The sequence below is a fragment of the Lissotriton helveticus genome, chromosome 9 (assembly GCF_964261635.1).
Source record: "Lissotriton helveticus chromosome 9, aLisHel1.1, whole genome shotgun sequence".
NCBI classification, from domain to species: domain Eukaryota; kingdom Metazoa; phylum Chordata; class Amphibia; order Caudata; family Salamandridae; genus Lissotriton; species Lissotriton helveticus.
Window position 1 is genome coordinate 533,592,949 of NC_136070.1, and position 24,213 is coordinate 533,617,161.

Genomic DNA, 24,213 nt, shown 5'->3' on the forward strand with positions numbered 1-24,213 from the left:
TAAACCCGCCCTCCATCTTTTTTCATACACATTTTTTTGGGCACCGTCTACAGCGGTGGTGGTCCCCAGAATTCCTTTACGATTTTAAAAGTGTTCGGGGGGGGGGTGACGTAGCGACGGTGCCGCGGTTACCCTCTGACGTCACTAGTCCGCTTCAAAAAGGGCGTCTGAGTGACAGAAAAGTACCGGCGCAGGCAGTTGGACCTGTTTATCTGCTTGTTTTGTTTGCCTGCCCTCACGGAAAGGTAGAGAAAATGTTTTAGCCAAAGAGGCGGTACCTTCCACAGGCGAAGGTGACCTCGGCGGTCTTTGAGTGCCCGATGTACTCTTCTCACACTGCTGACAGGCCCGTCTCTGCTGACCGGTCTCCTCTCCAACGGCTGGCCAGTGTGCATAATAACATTTCACAAGGCACTGCTGATGATAAAATCAAGCATGGCCCGCGAATGATGCTCGGTACACTATGCTTTAAACAAGCAACCAGTAAACGTGTCCGTCCTAGATAAACAAACGCATTTTAAAACAAGAGGTGCTAATGCTACCTGCTGTGCGTCTGAGATGCCACGGAGTGCTAGCGGAAGAAACGATCGCTATTGTAAACAAGCTGAGGATCAACGGGCGCGAAACAGCGTGGTGGGCGCGCACGAGAGGCAGCGTGAGCGTGCACATCAGCTGAAGATCGCCGGAGAAGACACAGAGTCTGCCTTCTGCCGTGACTGACCCGATGTGGAGGGAAAGAGCCCGGTGAGTGGGGGGGGGGCGGCAGAGAGAGAGAGAGAGAGTGTGTGTGTGTGTGTGTGTGTGTGTGTGTGTGCATGCATGCATGCGTGCGTGCGTGTGTCTGTCTGTGTGTGTGTCTGGCGCGTGCCTGCCTGCCTGCCTGCCTTTGTGCGCGTCCACAGACCCTGGTCGGCTCGTCCACCTCTCTGTAGTCCCTTGCTAGCTTACTAGACGACAATAGTTCTCGTTGCCGAGACCTAAAAATGACGTAGTCACTGAACTGTAATAACTTATTACAGTCGAGTTCTTATGTCACAATGCCTGCTGCCAGAGTCAGCAGACAAAAGGAAACACAGGTAACATCACAGAGCATAATTAAAGCAGCTGCTTAAAGAACATACACAAAACATAGGTTCTCGTTCTTCTGCTCTGTTTTTCTAGCTGAACAGTTATGAGCAGAAAGGAGATATTTCTGGCAACATGTTTATTTTTTGCACTCCTTAGGTAAAAGAAAAGGCTACCGAAAAGTTAGAATTATTATGCATGTTTCTAGGCATTCCAAGTTTCTGCACTTTAAAAAACAAAAAAAAAGAAACTGGCATGTATTAAACAGAATATAATATCAGTCAGTCAGGCAAAATAACGTTATATCGTTGATACAATACCGGCATAAAAAGTATTCTACAAAGATGATTTCAACAATAATTAAAAAGGAACATTACAAGATAAGATAATATCTGGCTAAAAATACAGTTAATTTTTTTTTAAATTATATATAGAATTATTATAATATCGATTTGCATGAAATATCTAACATATGTTTAGTGTGTTTAACTTTGCTCTAGAGAGTCTGTTTTTATTTTCAAACACGCTCTCTCTTTCACATGAAAGAGCTGCGCAACGAGGATTTAAGTGGTGTGTGGGAAAGATGATGGCGTGACCATGAGTTACAGGGAAATATAGTACCCCTTGCTGTACTTGATAAGGATACTGCAAGTCACCTCAATATTCCATAATATTTTAAAGGAACTCGACCTTCAACCTCGCTCTTCTATATAATCGTGGCCTCCTTAGTGATTTGTAATATCCTTAAAATGTACAGCATGGGCGACTTTATCCCATATATATTTTTTTCCAGAATATCCCACAAAGAGTGATCTCATCCACCACTTGGCATCGGTGCCCACGACTAGTTCCGATACACACCTAACAGGAATTCAGAATTCTCCTAAATAATACAACATCACTCAAGGATCAGTAACACTCATTTATTATGCAGTTATAGCAATGCTTTTCGGCTTCAGAGAAGCCTTTGTCACAACCCTGGACAGCATCAACAGGAACCCTCATCAGCAATAAACCAGGGAGGAAGCAACCATTCAAGAGCAACCCAGGAAACAGACAAGTCACAGAATCCAATGTGGCCAATTAGGACGGTGAAGAAGCAGGAGATACCTGGACCAAGGACTGGTGGTTCCAGGAACCTACTCCCAGTGGAAGCCTGATAACCCTCAATGGCTCGCGGATGAGTCATGGCCCAAGGTGAGTAAATGGGCAAGGGGCAAAAACGTAAACTAAAATAAATATAATCAAGAGAAAAGAAAAAGCTACAGAGTACTCTGGGAAGGAAGGGACTAACAAAACTTTTAAGCTGGAAAAAAGTTGTGGTGAAAACCTTTGAACGTATACAGCACAAATATGAAAGGAATGGAAACAGAGATAAATAAAGGGGAAACAAGTAGCTGACTAAATAGACTAAAGTTCAGGAGGACAGAGACATCGCAGAGTACACCAGAGGAAAACCTGGAGACATATTCGAAAGAGATTATTAAAGTATGTTTTTCTGCAAGAACCCAATTTAGCCCAGAAATTACAGAAATAAAAGGAGGATATCATGAGAATAGTCAGAGGAATGCGATGTGAGTCTTTATTTGTTCATTTCGGTTATTGTTTTGCGTTTAGTTATCTATTTTCTCTTCAAGGGTCTTTTGGAATGGATCATAAATTAGGGTTTGCCAGGGTCACAGATGCAACCCACCCGGCTTCCCCCTTGTGACTCTAAGCACTGCTTTTGCGACTCCTGGCCTCAGAGGCGGCAAAACCAGTGCAGAGAACACACAGACGGCTCTGCATTCCTATTTTCATTACAGTTTTTCATTACACTAATGGTGAATAAAACTCTGTAATTCACTATTGGTGTAATGAATAATGGACCACACTTAAATTAAACGGGAGTTTTGTTGACAGCGATGGCAAGTAAAAATGGTTTTAAATGTATGCTGTGTGCATGTTTGCAGGTGAGAGAAATAGTGTGTGAGAGGAAGTGAATGAGAGTCAGTGACAAGGTGTGAGTGAAATTGTGTGTGATTGAGTCCCAGATATATTCTTCTTTAACGTAAGGGAAGTCTACACCAAAGTTGCAGTGTTGTCTTGTCTACTAAGATATGGCAATTTTATTTCTCTCCCCCTGTGCTGGCACACTTTTGACATGCATGCACCAATGCACACACCCTTGCGCCATAGTGCAAGGATGTGCGCATTTGCTAAAGCACTGGTTTTGTACTGACAAGGGACCCTTCCAGTACATAAACCATGCTTTAAGATTTTTGTCACTTTGTATGTGTAATGTACAATGCAGCACACATGCAAAGTTGAGAAAACGAGGAGAAATTAAAATACTTTACCTGCTTACACTTGTCTTGAAGAGGGTGTCAAATGTTGGCGCAAATTCCTATCTCCCAATGTTTGTTGATAGGAATTTGCATCAAAACCCAGGGGTGGTTGCATGAGAATGCCCATGCACCACCCATGGAACGCCCCCTTGATGATATGAGTGAGATTAAGAGTGAATGCAAGTGAGTAAGAATGATTAGGAATGAGTGTAAGGGGGTGAGAGAGTATGATTGAGAATGAATGAGTGAGAGTAATAGTGAGTGAGCATTTGAGTGTTAGTGAGTGAATGCGAGTGATGTGTGCAACCTTGTCATTGCACGCGCATATTGAAGGTAATTATTGTCTTATTGAAGCCCCCAGGGTGAAACACTGGCACTGGCATACTTGCACCAGTTCTTAGCATGACAGACACTTGCAACAAAATACTGGCACTGGCATAAAGAGCACTAATGTTAAACTACTGGTACTGGCATACTAAAGATCATTAATAGCATATAGGATACCAGTGACGACTCCTCCGCTAAAGCGGAGGCATGTCACCCTACTGCTTGGGAGCAGTGAAATAAAGGAAAAATAAAATGATAAAGATCGAGGTTATTATAATTTTATTTTGCCATGATGCGGCAGTATTGCAGGACGCCGCGGTGCTGCTCTGACAACAGGGGCAGTGGGAGTGGTGAACACACTTTGTAAGTGCCCATGACAATTTGGCTGGCCGCCTCGGGCCGGCCAAAGAGTCAAGCACACTTTGCATATTCTGCACCCAGGCTCCCGTTCCCTGGCTGAGCGCCAAACTACAGAGCTCAGACCAATCACACTTGTGCATTGAAGCGTTGTGATTGGCTTTGGGGAGCCTGGAAGTGCTTCCTGTTCCGGTGGTGCGGAGGGACGAGGAGGAGAATCGTGGTGGTAAAGTAAGTGGTTGTTTTCTTATTCTGGCTCCCCTTTACCCCCACTGCCTCCACACTCGCCACCCCTGTCAACCCCGATCTGTGCCAGCCGCCACTTTAGGATGCTTTTGGAACATACTGCCTACTTGAGGAAAATCTTGGACAACATATGGCAAAATGCTGATACTATCACAATGGAACAAATTCTTACCATGAATATGGCCAACCTGCTTTATAGGAAGGTGGCAACCATGACAACATGTTGGTCCTGATATACTGAAGACAATTTTGGCATAATGGTTACCTATTTTATGTCATTCTTGATATAAGAGGCCACCCATGACAAATTGCTAGACCTGGCACAATGGTCGTAATTTGAGACATACGGGGCCACCAATACCACATTTTGAAAAAAATGTTTCATCTCCAGGGGAACTTCTGGTTTCATTGGCATGGCACATCATGAAAGGAGTTGAATATTTAATGAGTGCCCTTACAGTGCACTTTAGCAAATTTAAATGAAAATTGTACTTTCAAATAGACTATTTCAACCCATTCTTTTAAAATCTTACTCGCTCAGGGTCAAGGGTCATATGATGTCACTTCCTGTGATGTTATTAAGGTCAAAGTGTATGCGATATCACTTACGCTACCCCTGGCATTTTGGTTAATCAACGCTAATGGAGTGGATGAACCTGGGTCCATGCAAGTCACAAGGAATTCCTAAACGAAAAGAGAGAAAGAAACAAAGACTTTTGTGAGAAAGGCTTTCCCTTTGAGACTGGTTGCAAACCTTGAGAGACAATCTATTTGACTATATTCATTTACATAAAAAATAAACCCCCTTTCAAAACTACAAACATCCGTGCGTGCTGACTGTTGTATTAAACATAACACATGGAAAACGGATGAAATTGAATTAAAGGTGCATCATTAGAAGTAATGTTTTGAAGGTCACTGTAAAGGAGAGGAGCCTGGAAATATTATACTTATTTGCAAAGTGCACGTTTACAGAGCTTTTAAACTCTAAAGACTAATCATGCAACACATGAAAGCTGGGCACACCAATGGAGGAGAAAGAGCCAGGGATGTCAACAGAAAACAGGTTTAGGAGAAAGATTAGTTAGAAAATCAGCTATTTGAAGTTTTTTTTAAACATTTCTGACATTTGGTCTGTAGGTAAAGATAGGGTATAGAGTTCCACCATTTAGCTGAAATGATTTCCGATAGATCTGTCGCTGAAACTCACCTAATTGACTGTCAGAAGTAAAACAAGATATTGGTTCAAAGACCCTTGTACACATTAGGGTACAGCACTCAGGTTTATATGCCAGGCATTTAGGAGTATTCAAATGCACTACAGTGTGCAAAATTACTGGGTTTTAAACAGACTACTGCAGATGAGGACCCAGTGTAAAGATCTATGCCCTGGGGAGATATGCTGCCTTCTTGAAAAGCAAGAAACCTGTTGGACAGAGATATTTTTTACTAGTTGGCGACATTATAGGATTTTTCCTGGTCATGCCCGATAAACTGAGTTGGTCTAGTTAAGTCTGGACTGGATCAGCACATTGAATACAGGAATGCATTACTGACTGTTGATAAATGGAAGGAGCTTTTTCAGGATCCCCAGTTGTACAAAGCAGGTGACTATGCCAGCAAAGTGCAATGAGACAAACTAGAATCAGTGTGAATGCCCAGATTACTAACTACCGAAGCTAGTTGAGACAGCAGACCCATGACAAAAGACTATGCAAAGTTGCTCCAAAAGTTGGGGTCTGTGCCATTAAGGAGAAGCATTTTTGTCGCTAGGTTGAGTTTCAGAAAGTTTAAAGTTATCCACCGCTGAGTGATAGCCAAACAATTGTGCATGGCATCAGGGTCCTGATTGATGTTATGGGAATGCTTGCATTATGAAACCCCAAAGATGACCTGGGTATCGTATGAATGAATGTATAAAAGGACTCCTATCTATGTAGAAGTTTAGCCTTGGGACGTTCAGGAAGTGCGCTGAGACTATAGACCGTCATCCCTCCAATAATTAGGACCAAACCTTGCAGTGACAACTTCAGAAAGGAATTCATGTACCTACTTTTCTATCGTCACTATTAAAAAGACTGGCCAATCATCAGTTGAAGATGAGTAGAAAGACAAATGAACTTGATAGGGCTAACACACTCATGGCTTCTTCTTAACTTTTTTCGAATTCCATACGAATTCCATGTTTCAAAAAGATTGATCCCCAACTTATTTGCTCCATGAATGCTTCTCCTGACCTGTTTTGTCCACTCACCCCAGCTTGTTCTACCATTGTTCCTCCTCAAATGTTCATGTTGTACCCCCCCCCCCAGTAATCCTATATAAAGTGCCGTACTATCATATGGGGTCCCGATCACACTAGAGAAAAGCGCAAATAAATTAACACATAAAGATTGTGGAAAGTAATTGCAAAGGTCCAGAGGTACTAAGAATGGATCCGGTAAAATTGGTCACAAATTGTGCATCGACTTTTACTGAGTCCATTCTGTTTTCCCAACCAATCTATGTACGACTAGGCCAGTTCGCAAAAATCTGATTAGTAGAGGGTCGCAATTTGAGATACCTCATAAATGTTAATGAGTTTAGTTGCAAATTGCGACCCTGTGCGAATTTCAGCCTATTGAGGTCAGAAAACCAGTACGTCTGTTATTGCTTTTAAATAAAGCAGTTTTAAAACAAATATACCCCTTTTTCCTTAGTGGAAAAGTCCAAGGGACCACTTTCTACTCTTAAAGAACGTTTTGGTCAACATTCAGAAAGGGGAAGCGGTCCCTTGGAGACCCCTTTCATGTTTGTGAATGGTGTACCATTACATTTGTGTTGTCTGTAAAATATGAATGTTTTGCGAACAGATTTTGACCGCAAAACATTAATACATCTCATTCCGAATTGGTAGCTGGAAGGGATGCCCTAAATACGCTCATTCCAAATACCAATTCGGTGTTTAGAAGGAAACTCAAATTGTGATTTGGGAATGTGCTAATGTATTGTGATTTGGGGTAAAAACGTAACAAAAAGCCTTTCCACGGTCCCCAACAGCCTGATTCTGCGAATCAGACCTTTTGCGAATGTAAGCAGTTTCATACATCTGCAGCCACATGCATCAAGCGATTTAGGAATCGCAAACGGTGCGAATCGCAAAAATCGGCAGTTTGCGATTCCTAAATCACTATTTGGGATGCATCAATCCAAAATACAAGAAATCGCTATTTTTTGCGATTTCTAAAAATGCGATTGCATTTAAGGAATCGCAATTTGCGATTCCTTAAATGCAATGCATGACATCTTTAAAAATTGCGAATTCGCAATTAGGAGGAAAAATTACCATGAGGTTGGACCTCATGGTAATTTGCGAAAAATCTGAAAAATGCATTTTTGTGCTTTTTTCAAACTGTCATGTTGTGCACACATCATGTGTGTGCACAACATATGTGCATAGATTGATTTCAGGGGTGCAACAGGGTGTCCTTTGGACACCCCTGCACCCTTGAAATCGCAATCTCAATTTGCGATTAGCTAATTGCGAATCGCAAATTGAGATTGTCTTCCCTTTCATTCCTATGGGCCTTTTGGCCCATAGGAATCAATGGGAAGGGATTCCTTAATTGCGATTCGCAAATTGTGAATCGCAATTAAGGAATAATAAGGAATCGCTAAAAAAATTGCGATTTTTTGATGCATTGCCGTTTGCGATTCCTTAATTGCGATTCCTTAATTTTCTCAATTAAGGAATCGCAAACGGCAACAATGATGCATGTACCTGCTGGTCCCTAGTATGTACGAGCTCAAAAAGGATTTCTCACCCTGACTGAACACCATTGCCTTCCAAGCTGTGGATACAATACCGTGGCTAAAAGAGCTATTTAACAGTGAAGGAACGTCATTAACTGCTAATGGGAAAAGTTGTTAGGGCACTAAAATGTCAGCTATTAAAGATGACTCCACTGAGTTGGTACTGTATAACTGGCCACTTCTGAGGGGCTTTAGAAATGAGATCAGCATTGGCACATTTTCAGGGCTAAACTCTGTAAGAATTGTTATGATCTTTCAAAGAAGAAACTCAAGTTGTCACAGAGCTGAAAAGGCAGATAGAGTGACTTTAGAGCACTGTCACTCAGCGGTATTATGAGCGATTTCCTTTGACAGATCAGAGCCTCCATAATTAGTTCAGAAAAGCAGGGCTTCTTTGCCTCTCTGATCTTATTTTTAAACTCAGTTGCCAAGGTGACATAAGCATTCCTTAGTTCTGGGGGAAAACATCACCTCAACTCTTTCTCTGTCTCTGCGATCTGGCGCTCAGCCAAGTTTGCACCTGCGCGGACAACAGCAGTCAGTCAGTGCAGACAGAAGGATGAATCAGTCGTTCACTTGTCACTCCCTTGCTCTGTACAAACAGAACTTAATTTGAGCCGGTGGTTGCAGATGGGGCCCATCAGCAATTATGTCTGATCACCAGCACTTATGCTTCCTCATCAGACTTTGACCCAGAACAAGAGAGAGAAAAACTCAAAAGAGGGAAACAAAGAGGAAGAGAAAGAGGGAAACATACTGACAAGTGAAGAAAGCAGAGAAAAACAGAATGTGCAGGAGTGAGTTTGAGAGGCAAGGAGGGCCTGGTAATGGATTCAAGATTAGCAAAATGGAATCAGGACAATCCAGCCATGCTATTCAGCACCCCAACCTTCTGTCAGGACTCCTCTGTTTTTGGCGGAGGAGCGTTGCCTCCCTGCCAGCCTCAAAATTGAAAAAAATAAAACAATAATAAAACGTGTTTATTATCATTCCATTTTTCTTCCATTGAATGAGGCTTGGGGACGAGGCCATCACGGGGCAAGTCAGGAGGGACAGTGGTGAGCACTGTGATCCTGTGCGCATGACGGTGTGGCCAGCTGTCGCAGGCCGGCCAAAGCGTCATGCGAAGTGTTGCTCTCTCCAACCCGAGCTTCATTGCTGGATTGGAGACAGCAGTCACAGACTTGCAGTCTCCCCGGGAGTTCAATCAAGGGCACTCAGGCCAATCCTAACACTGTTCTCATGCATGAGAGCAGTGATGGAGCAGGATTTCGCAAAATGAAACTGCTCGGATTGACACCACCATATTATGTACTAACAGTAAGTAGTAATAGAATACTAACGTGCACCATACATGAACACAAAGGAAACTGCTTTGCACATGTATGCATTAATATAAACTAATGCTTGAAAGAACGAAACCGTATTTACATAATGCTTAGAAAGAAACGAACAATAATGCATGACTAGGCCGCATGTGCATTTCATAGTTTGCATGTTGCATCTTGCTTTAAAATTAATAAATAATGCTACTTTTGCCTTAAGCTTCTGCTAGGAGAAACTCTAATAGGGAATAGTGCAAAGGTGGGTGGTAAACAGTGGAAAGTGCATTATCATATAATTAATGAATGTTGATGTTCCATTTGCTATAGTGAGCCGGATGAGAATCCATTTTCCCTGGCCTGATATAGGAGGGGTTGCAAAAAGGAGTGAAATTGACCTGTCAGAACAGACAGAAGCACTGAGTGCTGCAACAATGTGATAAGAGTTCCAGGACACTAAGCATTGAATGCATTGTCCGCCTGCCAGAGAATGTGACTCACCATGGGACCAAAGACTCGTTCCGCGGACATTGGTGAAAATTATGTATAAAAATGTTTAATGTATCATATGTCAAATCGTGAGAACGATTCAAGTATTAGGTAATGGGAATGGATGTAGAACAATGAATATGGCCAAATATTGAATGAAGTCACAGTGTTGTGACACACCACCTCCCAAACCCACCAATCATCTGTCGTATTTTGTGAAATGTTTCAACTGATGTGCGACTGACATGTAGGTTTTAGGGTATAGCTGGGGTACTTTTGGGGGTGTGGCTAGAGCTCCTTACCTCAGGCTGGCTGCGGAGAGAGAGAGAGGGGAGATGTGTCGCTGTCCGTCGGTTTGCAAGTCAAGTCAAGTCAAGTCAGAAATTTATATAGCGCGCTACATACCCATAGGGTCTCAAGGCGCTTGAGGGAGGGGGGGAAATTACTTGTCGAATATCCAAGTTTTAATTTGCTTTTTGAATGCTAGGTGGTTCTGAGTAAGGCAAAGGTGAGTGGGAAGAGAGTTCCAGGTTTTGGCTGCCAGGTAGGAGAAGGATCTACCTCCCATGGTGGCTTTGTTGATGCGAGGAACAGTGGCAAGGGCTTGGTTGGAGGATCGTAGCTGACGGGAGGGGGTGTAAAAGGACAGTCGTGTGTTGAGGCATTCGGGTCCAAGTTCGTAAAGTGCTTTGTGTGCGTGGGTTAAGAGGCGGAAGGTAATCCTCTTGTTTACGGGGAGCTCAGTGGAGGTTTTTCAGGTGACCAGAGATGTGTTCTTTACGCGGGATATCTAGTATGAGCCTGGCTGAGGCGTTCTGGATGCGTTGGAGTTTTTTCTGGAGTTTTGCGGTGGTACCGGCGTATAGGGTGTTTCCGTAGTCCAGGCGACTCGTGACCAGTGCGTGAGTGACCGTTTTTCTAGTTTCGGTGGGGATCCAGCGAAATGTTTTTTTGAGCATGCGAAGAATGTTGAAGCAAGATGATGAGACAGAGTTGACTTGTCTGGTCATTGAGAGTGAGGAGTCCAGGATGACGCCCAGGTTCCGTGCGTGGTCCGTCGGGATGGGTGCTTTTCCAAGGGCCTCTGGCCACCAAGAGTCGTCCCAGGCGGAGGGGGAGGTACCTAAGATTAGGACTTCTGTTTTGTCTGAATTCAGTTTCAGACGGCTGTGCTTCATCCACTCGGCTACTTCTTTCATTCCTTCGTGTAAGTTGTTTTTGGCGTTGTTGGAGTCCTTGGTGAGTGAGAGGATCAGTTGGGTGTCGTCAGCGTAGGAGATGATGTTGAGATTGTGTTGGCGAGCGATGGCTGCGAGGGGGCTCATGTACACGTTGAAGAGGGTGGGGCTGAGTGACGATCCTTGCGGCACGCCGCAGATGACATCAGAGGCCTCTGACTTGAATGGAGGGAGCCGGACTCTCTGAGTTCTCCCGGTGAGGAACGAGGTGATCCATTCCAGTGCTTTTCCTTGGATTCCGATGTTACTGAGGCGTTGTAATAGGGTGCTATGGCAGACTGTGTCGAAGGCTGCGGAGAGGTCAAGGAGGATGAGGGCGACTGTTTCTCCTTTGTCCAGTAGTGTTCGAATGTCATCTGTTGCTGCGATGAGTGCGGTTTCAGTACTGTGTTTGGCTCGGAATCCGGACTGTGAGGGGTCGAGGGATTTGTTGCTTTCGAGAAAGGCGGCAAGCTGGTTGTTGACAGAGAGGCCTAGCTGTTCCTGTCCCTGAAATATTTGTTCCCTCACTCTATTTACAGGGGTCCCCCATCATTCCCTAGGCCAGGGGGGTGGTTTCCTACAGATCCTTTGGGTGTGTATTATTATTCTGACTCGTACTTTGCATAATTTATTTGCAAATGTATTTTTGTCTCTGAAACTTTTGTCTCTTCATCTACCCACTCCATCGTATATGTATTGTTTCTTGCATTGTTTTTTGCTGAAACTTATGTCTCTTAATCTTTCCACTCCTTCATGTGCCTACCGTACATTGAATGATGAAGTTTTACTCTGATTGCATTTATTGATGTTTTCTCTCCCTTTTGTGAATTTCCTTGTTTGCATTTGTGGCCATATGCATTGAGCATTTTATTGATCAATTTGAGATAACATGTTATTAACTTTATCAAGAGGCTGTGATTATTTAGCTGACTGAATAGTTAGTCAGGTAGTAATATCATTACCATAACTAATTGGTTCATCGACCAAGAAGAAGGAAAGTTGATGTATAAGTTAGAAATATATTTGGAGATGTCATTATGAATTAATAAAGGGAACTGAAATTTGAAGTCATAAAAATTGACCCCAGCTCATCAGGGATTTGGGTGAATGTGTATGGGCCATTGTATTGTGATATTATCGAGTACTGATCCCTAATCAGGTATTGATTTTGCGCTGGATCAGCAGCGTCAGGATTGGGCGCAGGGGAGGCTGAGAGTCTGTGATGCAGCTTGGTAGAAACAGAAGCGCTGCGTTTCTGTGGACGCGTTGCGGCAGAGAAGTTCTTTTTTTTATTTACTGTTTTGGTCCATCGTCCCCTCTTTTCCCCCCACCCTGCCACTCCAATGGCACACCAGCCACTACTCCCTTCTGCAGTGCCAGCTGCAGCTTCTGAGCTCAAATGTTTGGCCCCTGGCTGTTCCTATTTTACAAATTTAACACTGTGTATAGGTGATCCCCCCATCATTGAGTGGACTGTGAAGACCCCCACAACAGTGAGTGGGTTCACAATTCAGCTTCTGCTGCTTTGTTAATATTTCTTACTGCGGGCGAGAGTCAAGGATAACAGGGAATACTTACTTGATACCGAGGACTACTAATCCGCCTCTGAAGCGCACCCTTAGAAGGTGGTAAGCGGTTAGTGTTGCTCTCATAGTGTGTCCATGCAGGGCCACTTTACCTACACCCTGGTGACTTCCATCAACAATGCTGGAGTTCAGGTGAAGTCATTCTCTCATTTGCACGTGGCCACGCACGTGGCCACACTCCTATGTAGATGGAGGAATGCTCTGCAAATATTGTATGGGTACTGTTTTTACTCCGCCGTAAAAGGTGTTACAGAACGGGCCGCACAAATGTATAAGGGCTTTCAGCAATATCAAAGTTATCAAAGAATGGAAAAATGAGATCAAGCATAGGAGGAGCTCCCTGGGCACTTTTGCTAATATGACTTCTGGTCACCCAAAAGGGGCTAAATATTACCACAAGGGCATGGTAAAGGTAATGTATCTGTGTGGATGGGATCAAGATTCTAACAAGCATGAAAAGGTTGAATCGACCATGTAGAAATTAATGGTGAATAATCACCTGGGAATTGTAACTCATTCTCCGAGGGGACATAACTAAATTGAAGAAACTAGTCCAGAGGCCATTGCGAATTACTTTGCCCCAGTTTTTTTGTGGAATGGTTCATGAATCTTAATGCCTTTACACTGCAGAAACGTAGTTGCTCCTGTAGTCTTCTCCCAAGGCTGTTAGTTTGTATTAATACCTTGTGTGCATTTTGTGTGCGAGTGCATACCTTGTTTAGCTTTTTCTTGCAAATACACTTAAAGCTATTTGCACCATCAATTTACGAGCATTCATAAGTGAAGCGACACAAATAACATTCTTGTCAAAAATGCTCACAGGAGTACTGATTCTCACACAGAAAGTTCCCTAGCACTGAAATTTCAGAATGATTCACAAAAACATTTATGAGTATGGGAAGTAATCTTAAATACCTTTGAGACTCAGTCCTGAAACATTCAACTAACTTGGTGAATGTGCAAAGAGGGCACACTTGTATCTGTCTGTACTTATTGTATATGAATGTGTCCTGATTATTTCCATTTTATACTCACTTTAGATGTTTCAGGGCTTTTTCACAAAGGCACGGGTATCTAAAAGACTACTCTATGAGTACTACTTTACATACTACAAAATGTCTTTGTGAATATGCCCCATTAACATCTCATTCTTTTGCAAGTCAAAGACTGCGGACAGATCCATGAATGCAAAGGTAAAGTGGACAGCACTTAGCAATGGTGTACTTACCAATGATTAAATTTACATTTAGACATTGCTCTATTTTACCACTCGTTCCCTAAACTTATATTGGCATTTATGTAAGATGGAGTTCTCGACAGTCCATGTACGAATCCTATTATAAATTACCCTCCCAAAGATTTTAACAGAGGTGTAAATTTGTGAAATACGGCGGTAACGACTAGGGTCAGAGTATTCGCCTTTCTTAAATATCGGCATGATGGACGAGGTGAACCAAGAGCAGATTACTAAAGTGAGTTAGATTACTGAAAACATTTGTCAGTAAAGGTGCCCAAAGATCAGGATTACATTTAATCAGGTTTATTGGGACGCGAACAGGACCTGATGCCTTCTTATTAGTGCTCTGCTGATGGACTCCGAAACCTCAGATAACGAAAATGACTGGCGCGATTGGATGTTGCAACAAAAATCAACTCATGATTGATAGGATTAGGAGTATAATTTCTAGAGAAGTGGACCACCCATGTTGCACTGGAAATATCACTGCTAGTAGTGGACACTGGACAGCTCCTGGTACGTACGGAAGTGAGTGTCGCCCAAAAAGTCTTTGAATCTTTGGTGTTAGCTGCAAAAAATAGCTTTTCCCAGTGCTGGGTTATGACTTCAACCTGTCTTTTATTAATGGCTGCTTTATAAATCTTTAAGTTGTGCAACTATTTCAACAGGATCTCTAGAGTTAGCATTAATAGATGTATGCAGTCGCAGGTTTGCTAGAGAGAAGTCTGTTAAACCATCTTGGGTGTAACTCAATTTTTAATACATTTACAGAGGGCAACAAATGATCGAACAACTAAGTCATTCCCTCCCACTATCTCCAAACAACTCAAACACACAACTCTATTGCATTTGATTAATGATTCAAGACATTGGGTGAGATTTTGAAGTCGCCAAGCCATCCTAAGATCATCAGAAGAAGGTTGTATGCTGTTTAACCCATCCATTACATTCTCAGCCCTTATTATTGGCAATGAGACTACCGCTTCCAAGGGGTTATGATCATTGTAATTCAATGATAATATTGCACTCTTTTCTAAATAATGTATCAGGCCACTAAAGAAGAACATATAATCAATTACTGATGCCCAACCCCTGCCCCTGAAAGTTGGTATAGTGTTTGCACTACATCTCACTAATTCCATAACATTACCCAAATCATGAGATGATAAATAAACAGCCAATTCCTTGCCTCTCTGATCTGTATAACCTGCCGGATGCTGTTGGGCCTCCATCATTGCACAATGACCTAGTCGAGCATTGAAATCACCTGCAAGAACAAAGTGCATCGCCTGACCCATGTTACAATGCTTTGAATTAATAGTATCAATAAATCAAACAAAATAGGGTGGTTAATAATTGATTAATTCATTGTTATAAAAATTAATCAAATAAAAACAAAATCGAAAATGTCCCTTCACATCCATAGATTGAACTTCCCATCCATAACAAGCAAAGTAATCCATATTGATAGGCCCTCCAGAGGCTTTCCAGTATGGCTGGCTTGCTAAAAACATAGTAACCACCATAGGTCACTGGATCAGAATCCCAAGTTTCTTGAAAGAGTATAATGTCAAAGTGTCTTGTGAATAGTTCCCAATCAGGCAAAGTCATCTTGGTGCGAAGACCCGCCACATTCCAGCTTAAAACCTTGGTAATGGACAGAGGCTTGTTTGATTCTGTTACCGGTCTCACACTATGAAGAGTATGGACAATTTGCTTGTTTCTAGAGCTACCTGGTCCCCTTGTGGTGGGAAAAGCATTGGCGACTGATAGTAGGGTGAGACTCCAAACTTTTCCTGGTGTTGCAGAAAATTCCTCGCAAACATGGGAGTTTGGAAATTGACTGCAATGCAGCCCCCAGCAATGTTTTTTGGAGGTGCCTAGCTTGCCCACCCTTTTTACCATTAAAATCCAAGCTAAATCTTCTGTATCTATATAGCCAGATTACTTTGTTTCACAACATGGTCCAAGACTCGGTTTGATTCCTCCTTAAAGGAGGATCTCCTGCTAATACCACCACATGTGGACAGGAGAATGGTGGCAGATTCATGACCGTCTGGGTGGAAAGGAGTGAGTCGCCCTGACTGTGCTCTATTGTTGGGTTGTGGAAAAGTAAATTTTGCCATGTTCTGTGTCCCTACGTGTTCCCCATCTTATGCTATATGTGCATGATTAATATGCATATGTATTCCCCATGATCGATTAAAGACGCCATTACAGTTGTGTCCAACTCTAGTATGCCAGTTTCCAGTTCTCGTGAAAGCTACGAGTATTAGGCCTATGTAAAGCTACATTGCCACGTTTCTCAGTGTGCACGTTATTTCATTGAAAGTCCCCGTTTCTAGGCCTCAAAAGGGCCCGGACTCAGATTCAGCTCCTGTCTCCTGAACCCTCTCCGAGGAGCGATACAGCCCCCACCTGTATCCCTGACCCTTCACTTACTTCCTGCCTCACAGTGCCCGGCTCGGCCTGGCTCTGCCTGCCAGTCTGCCAAGAGTATGTTATGATTCTAGTTATCAGTCCAGCCCTCCTTCTCTGCATTCCTAAGCTACTGAATCGCATCAATAGTTTCAGTCATCGTCTAGCCTTTACGTCTCCATGTAAGAGAAATACTGTATTTATGGTCATTTAATATTCCTCAACACACACTACATGTAGAATAATGCATGCACCAGTCTTAGTGTCTGTTAACCTTTGCCCTGATAACTTTTGGATTCTATCAACATGTTCTCTAAACATCAGATACTAGATAGTGTTTAGGTACATGTCGCTCTGACTCTCCAGACTTTCGTCTCTCCTTCTAGCTCAGAAGTCATAGCCCCCAGCTTCTCCCTAGTTACACGTCATTGCCAGCTTGCGCGCACCACTAGGTTAGAGGTCCCGGCTCCTTCGGTAGCCCCCTCCATGTTTCCGCCCCATTTGTGACATATTCCGTTACGTTTACATCACATGTCTATGTATACGCCCTGTTCACGCCTCTTGTTACACCTACTTTCTGCCTTATCTCTCGCGACTGCTATAGGCCCTGCCTACTGTTACGCCTATTGTATTGAATACCATGTATTTTGTTTAAGTATATATACTTGTGCACTGTTATTAAAAGTTGCCATTCCATTCCTTTGTCCCTGCCCCGTGCAGCGCTGCCATCCTATTCCCGTGCAGGTTGTCCTGTTCCTGTCCTTTATGCTGTATTAAACCTGCAAACTCCTACTACCTCGAATCTTGACTCTTATTTATTGAGCTATCTGTTATTGTATATCAAGTCAAAAATAGAGGTATTATTTATTTATTTACCACATAATGGCGCCCGAATAGGTACTTGCCCTTTCCCCACGCGCCGGTGAAGCCACGCAAGCCCCCTGATCCTCTGCAGCCGTGACGGAACCATACCGGCCACGTGCAGATATTTCTGCTTCAAGTATCCCTCAGGCCCACGGAGGAGACGGAGGTTGCGGTCCAGCGTCCAGACGAGGCGGTGGAGGAACGCGGCGAGTCCCGACCAGAGCCCAAGCCGAGAGTCCAAGGTCCGAGGTATCCGGAGGCCCACCTGTAACTGAAGTCCGAAGTTCGTCCGTCCGTCGTCGTAGCAGTCCAGTCCAGTCCGAGGCCTTCCGTTCTTGCTGCCCGGTGAGTACCGTTGCTGGGGTAGTATCTAGACAGGGTCAATTGCATTGTCTCTGGTCCGAGGGTTTGGGTACACAGATCCAACACGAAGTGTCCACTTAGGTGGATGCGGGTCCTGACGTGTCTCTTTATGAGACCGGTAAGTTTCGTACTGTTTTAGCAGTGCATCTAGTTTCTGTTCTAGTCCGTTCTGTTCTCGAGAAATTCATGTATTCTGTTTCCAGTATTCCAGGTAGTATTTTGTCCGAACTGGTATTTTAAATGTCATTCATGTATTTCAATGTCGTGGTATGAAAGTGGTGTACCTTCAGAAATTATCGTGTTCATTGTGTATTGTAATTGTGTCTAGACTCCAGCCCAGTCATGCCATTGTTTTCAAAGTTACGTCAGTTAAGAACTAGAAAAGGTCTGTTAGAAGAGGCAGTTCCTGTCCCGCCTAGGTACAGTCCAGGTCATTTTATGTAACAAAAGCATGGCATAAGTGCCATATTATATCTAGATTTATGGGTGGAGTACACCAAACAGTTAGAAGAAAAGTATAGATGGCCCGTATCGGGTACATGGGATGCCGAGTGCATCATGCGAGTAGAAGAAGCATTATGGAAAAAGAAAGCCAGACAGTCACAGAAAGATGCCATCGAGTTATGGCGCAAAGAATCTCATAAAAGAACGGAAAAAGAAATCAGAAAGTCAGAATTAAGTAGAGAATCCTCAGAAAGAGCCCAAGAAAGGGAATTAATCGAAATAGGTGAACGAGTTAAAACCGAACAGTCAGACAGACAGAGGAATGCCCTCATTAAGGGTATGTATCCTCTTCTTGCCGAGGGCTTGCCAAAAGCAACCCCGGAAGCATCCAGTAATTTTCCGCCACCCTTAGTTCCGACCAAGCTACGTCACAAACCGACCGCAGCTGATATTTTTCTCTCGTCCTATTTGGACGACACAGTCCCAGAATATGCAAATCCTGTTCCGCCAGCTCCTGTAAATAATGTAAATCCTGCTCCTCCAGTCACCGGGGCACCTGTTACAGCACCTGTTACGGTACCCCCGGTCCAGCCTACATTATAAGTACCCGCTACACTGGTCACTCTGCCAGCACGAAGAGTATCAGTCGACGATTCCAGTTTAGGGGCCGCGGGAGGAGGTCCTCCGGGAACCCCGCCGCCACACAAACGTGTAACGTCAGTCGAGTTACATGAACGTGCGTTACAGCGCACGCCCAAACATCAGTCTGTTGCAGATATCAGACGAGCTCTTACCGAATGCCGTTATGATCCGGTCCCAGGTGATGATAGTATGGTTATATATTCATTACGTGTAAGACGGGTGACCGAGTATTTGGACACCCTACCGAATATGAAAGAAGATCTAGACAGAATGTATCGTTTCATTCGTACAGGACAAGATCCAGAAAGTATTGGTGAAGTCATGTCTCACAGAAAATCTGAGATCCAGTTCATGCTGTTAAAGTTTCTGATCAATTGTTTAATTAGGGAACAAGATTCCCCGACTAAAGATCCGACCGAAATGAAAATTCTGACAAAGTGGAGTGATAATATAGCCGAGGGTAAGCACAAGACACTCAATAGTATAGAGAGTATGTACAAGAAAATACGTAAAGAAATAATAAGGTTACACGAACAACGCAAAGAAGCTCTAGGAAGCGAGAAAGAAAATGACTCTCCTACTGAAGAGGTAGACGACGAGAACACCGCCAGAATAGCGTATGTAGGTAAATCTAGATTTCCAGACCGACATTTACGCCTAGAGCACAAGAAAACTGTTCCTCTTCCAGCACCAGAACAAGGTTCTCTAGAACAAGTATTTCAAGCTACCGATCACATTCTGAAATCACGAATCGGTTATAGTGAGTTAAGTACCATGCATGAACAAGAACTAGCCCGATCAGCAGTCCGATGGATTACTGATTCTACCACTTTTCCTGACGAAATAGTGGCACAAATGTTTCTGAAACTGCCCCCAGCCGAGCAGCGACTGGTGGGTATGTATATGATCCAGCACCTCATTACATTGTATGAGGGTCAGCATTCTGATCCAGGTCTGTTACATGATGTCCTGAACGAGTTACTCCAGTATAGATGGAAAGGTTTAAGTACCAATTTAATTAGTGTCATTCTAGAACAGCGCCACAAATATAGAACGTTTTTAAATCCACATTTTGTTCATGTCTCACCTCCAGAAAGTAAACCGTTTTACATAGATAGACAGCATCCGTTACGAGAAGTACACCCAGTTAGGACAGCGGGTGGTGAAATGCAACGAGTATTTGTTTACACCCCAGTTACAAAGATGGAACTCTTAGAGATGAAGAAATTAATTCCCTGTCACGACAAAGATCCAGCAGGGTTCCACCGAGAATTAAAAGACATGCTCCGTATGGGAGAATACACGTATCCAGATATTATTAAAATTTTAAAAGTCCTGTTGCCTGCGGGCATATATGAAAAACTCAAGGAAAAGGATTGGGAGGTGGGAGAGAAAAAGATCGATTGGACAGCTCTAGAAACTGAAGATAAGATACGTGTACCAGGTACCGGTCTTGGAGACAAATGTAAAGAATTACCAGAATTATTGATACAAGTTTTGCCTAGGTTATTAGCCACGAAAAAGGAAGACTGGGATGCAATCTCAGCATGTAAACAGAAACCAGACGAAGATACTAGTGATTTTTATTCTAGATTTGAGAAATGTTTTATAATAAACAGTGGTTTGAAGACGAGTAGCGAGTCATACCCTCATCTTTTTGTTACTAAATTAGTCGAGAATTCAAGTCCACAAGTTAAAAATCGAGTTTTGAAAGTCGAAAGTACTTGGCAAGCTAGTACCCCGTCCCAGATGCTCCAAATGCTCCAGTATCACCAGAATAGAATCAGAGAAGAGCAAGAACACGAGAGAAGACGTATGAAAGACACGAAAATGAAAGTACTAGTTGCACAATCTGTTCCACAAGACAGTCAGAAGAGAGGTCCGAATCAAGCCAGTCATCCTGCAGCTCCCGTTAAAGGGACATGCAATTATTGTAAACAGCCAGGTAATTTCATAAACGAGTGTACAGTTCTGAAACACAATATAGCCACTGGTAAAACTAAAGAAAGACCACGTCCGCCTAGACAAGAACAAGTTTCACAGACTTCTCAGTCACCACAGAATGCACAACAGACAGTTCCAGCACCGCAGCCTATAGCTGCAACACAGCATGTTACACAGCAGATGTACCAGTATGCACAATCCGAGTATCCAGAGTATCAAGCGTATTCATGAAACAGCCTAGAGAGGGAGGTAGGCTTGCCTCTCATCGAGATTCCTGTAGATCAAGAAGGTCCCTATGTTCACAGTCAAGTATTAGGGAAAGACAGAAAGTTTCTGATTGATACAGGGGCAAGTAGGACTACCATTAGTCACAACGAGGTTCCAGGGGCTCCGCTCTCAGGCTCTAGAAATGTTTCCCTTGGATTTTCAGGAAAGCCTATTGTAAACGAGATATCAAAGCCAGTTACTCTAGAAGTTGGTCCATTGTCCCGAACTACTGATCTATTGCTTACGAAGTCATGTCCAGAAAATGTGTTAGGTATTAAGACACTGAAAGAATTAGGTGCAGTTATTTGCTGTTCCCCAGAGGGGATACGTTTGTTTTTACGTGACTTCAAGGGTCACTATGTATTACGAGATTTTGATCCGAGATTGTCAAATGTCCCGCAACATCTATGGGCGCAAGGTCCAACTGATGTTGGTTTCATGCAAATCACACCCCATCGTGTGACTCTCAAGCAAGGTGTAGTGTTACCACGAATCAGACAGTACAGATTGCCACCTGAGGCTGTAGCAGCCTTATCCAAAATTATTGACGAGCTTATGGCTCAAGGAGTAGTTGTAGAAACTGACTCCAATGTATGTAATTATCCTATCATTCCAGTCATGAAACGTACTGATCCAAATGCACCCCCAGTATATCGATTAGTGATTGACCTTCGAGAACTCAATAAATGTATCATTCCCCAGTACCCAGTTGTTCCAGATATCTCATCTCTATTGACAGCTATTGATCCTGAGGCAATATTCTTTACCGTAATCGACCTCAAGAATGCATTTTTCAGTGTCCCCATTCATCCAGACAGCCAGTACCTTTTCGGATTCTGTTTAAATGGAAGGAGCTATAAATTCACACGAGCTCCTCAAGGTTTCACAGAAAGTCCTAGTATTTACAGTCAAGCACTTAAGAGACAACTAGACAATATTCACATGCCAACTGACACTGCCCTGCTCCAGTATGTCGATGATCTACTGATCACAGCCCGTTCTGAACGTGCTTGCGAGCGAGCGTCACTCACAGTTCTGTATTTCCTAGCCGAGATGGGGCAAAAGGTGTCCCCTTCAAAACTTCAATTCTGTGTCCAGCAAGTGATCTACTTAGGCCACTTACTGTCCAAGTGGGGTAGGCAGTTGACACCTGATCGCATCCAGTTAATAGCGAGTCTTCCTCAGCCCAAGACCCAGAAGGAGGTACGTGCTTTTATCGGCCTTACTTCTTATTGCAGACAATGGATTCCTCAGTATGCATTTCTAGCCAAGCCACTGATACAGTTAACGACACAGGAGGCAGCCGTATCGACTGTCCTCCCTTGGACATCTGAACATACACTTAGTTTCAATGAGTTAAAGAAAGCTTTATGCCAAGCTCCTGTTCTAGCTACACCGAACTACAGTAAGCCTTTTACGCTTTTTGTCATAGAACGTGATGGTACAGCATTATCTGTTCTCACACAAGATCAAGCAGGACAATACAAGCCCTGTGCTTATTTTTCGAGCACATTAGATCCAGTAGCCCAGGCGCTGCCTGTGTGCCTCAAGTCAGTTGCAGCCACAGCACTAGCTATCAGACAAAGTGATTCCATAGTGTTAGGACATTCCCTGACAGTACAAGTTCCACACTCCGTGGAAGTTCTTTTAAACCGAACACAGACTCAGCACTTGACAATTGCACGTTTGACAGGTTATGAACTGACACTGTTCCAGCCACACATAGAAATCAGACGCTGCAACGTTCTAAATCCTGCTACACTGTTACCGTCAGTTACTTCAAATCCTGCCACACATGACTGTGTGGAAGTAGTTAACACTATGACTAAGCCGAGACAAGACCTGACAGATATTCCATTACCAGACCCCGACCTGACACTTTATGTGGATGGTTCATGTATGAGAACGAGTACAGGAGAACTAGTAGCCACGTATGCAGTGACTACTGACACCGAAGTTATTGAAACACACCGTATTGACACCCTGTCTGCTCAAGCAGCAGAGCTAGTTGCTCTGACTCAAGCCTGCATACACGCCAAGAACCTGAAAGTTAATATTTACACAGATTCACGCTACGCATTCGGAGTTGTACACGACTTCGGAGTGCTCTGGCAGGAGAGAGGTTTCATGACTTCTCATGGAACCAAGATTCAGCATGGGTTCCTTATTCAAGCTCTGTTAGATGCAATACATTTACCGACATCTATCGCTATCATGAAGTGCAAGGCACATACGAAAGTTACTGACATTATTTCTCAAGGTAATGATCTAGCAGATCGAACAGCCAAGCTTACAGCACAGACACCAGACATACCAGTTAACAAGACACCGACATCCACTCTCGAACAGACTACTTGTATGACAGTTAAGGACCCTACTCAAGATGTCATAGATATCCAGTTACATGCTACTCCCGAGGAAATCAAGAAATGGTCCGAACAAGGAGGGGTCCAGACAGATCAGGGATGGTTGACGAGGGGAAAAGCCACATGGTTTCTCCCCGACTCAATGGTTCAAGTCATTATTAATACCGCACATAGTCCTGCACATTTAGGAGAAAAAGCCATGTTAGACAGTATCCAGAACATTTGGTTTAACAAGCATTTACGAGCTGCAGCCAAGCAGAAAGTCCGTACCTGTATGATATGTTGCCAGTTCAATCCAGGTAAAAGTGTCCCGGTGGAACAAGGTGGATTCCAACCTCCTGACCACCCTTTTGAAGTCCTCCAAATGGATTATATTCAGATGGAGCGATGTCGAGGTTTCAAGTATGTCCTTGTAGTTGTATGCGCTTTGTCCAAGTGGACAGAAGCATATCCAGTCCCAGATTATACAGCCGCGACCACTGCCAAGCAGTTGGTTCGTGAATTCTTCCCCCGTTATGGACTCCCTAGGGTCGTGTATTCTGATAACGGCCAGCCATTCTCATCTGAACTAATGAAGCACGTCTCCCTGTTGTTAGGGTACCAGTGGAAGTTCCATTGTGTACGCCATCCAGAAGCAGCCGGTCTCGTAGAGAGACATAATCAAACCTTGAAAATCCGCATTGCCAAAATCTGTCAAGAAAAAGGTGTAGACTGGTTAGTTGCTCTGCCAGTCGCTTTGTTTTATATGCGCATGGTCGCACACTCCAGATCAGGTCTGTCCCCTTATGAGGTCGTATTCGGCCGCCCCCCGAATATGTGGGGTACACCTAGACCCCGAAGTATTACCGATGTTTCCAGTAATATGCTGACAGATTACCTAGCTTCCTTGATGTCTGCCCTACACTCTTGTCGTTCACAGGTTGCCGCTGCATTTCCC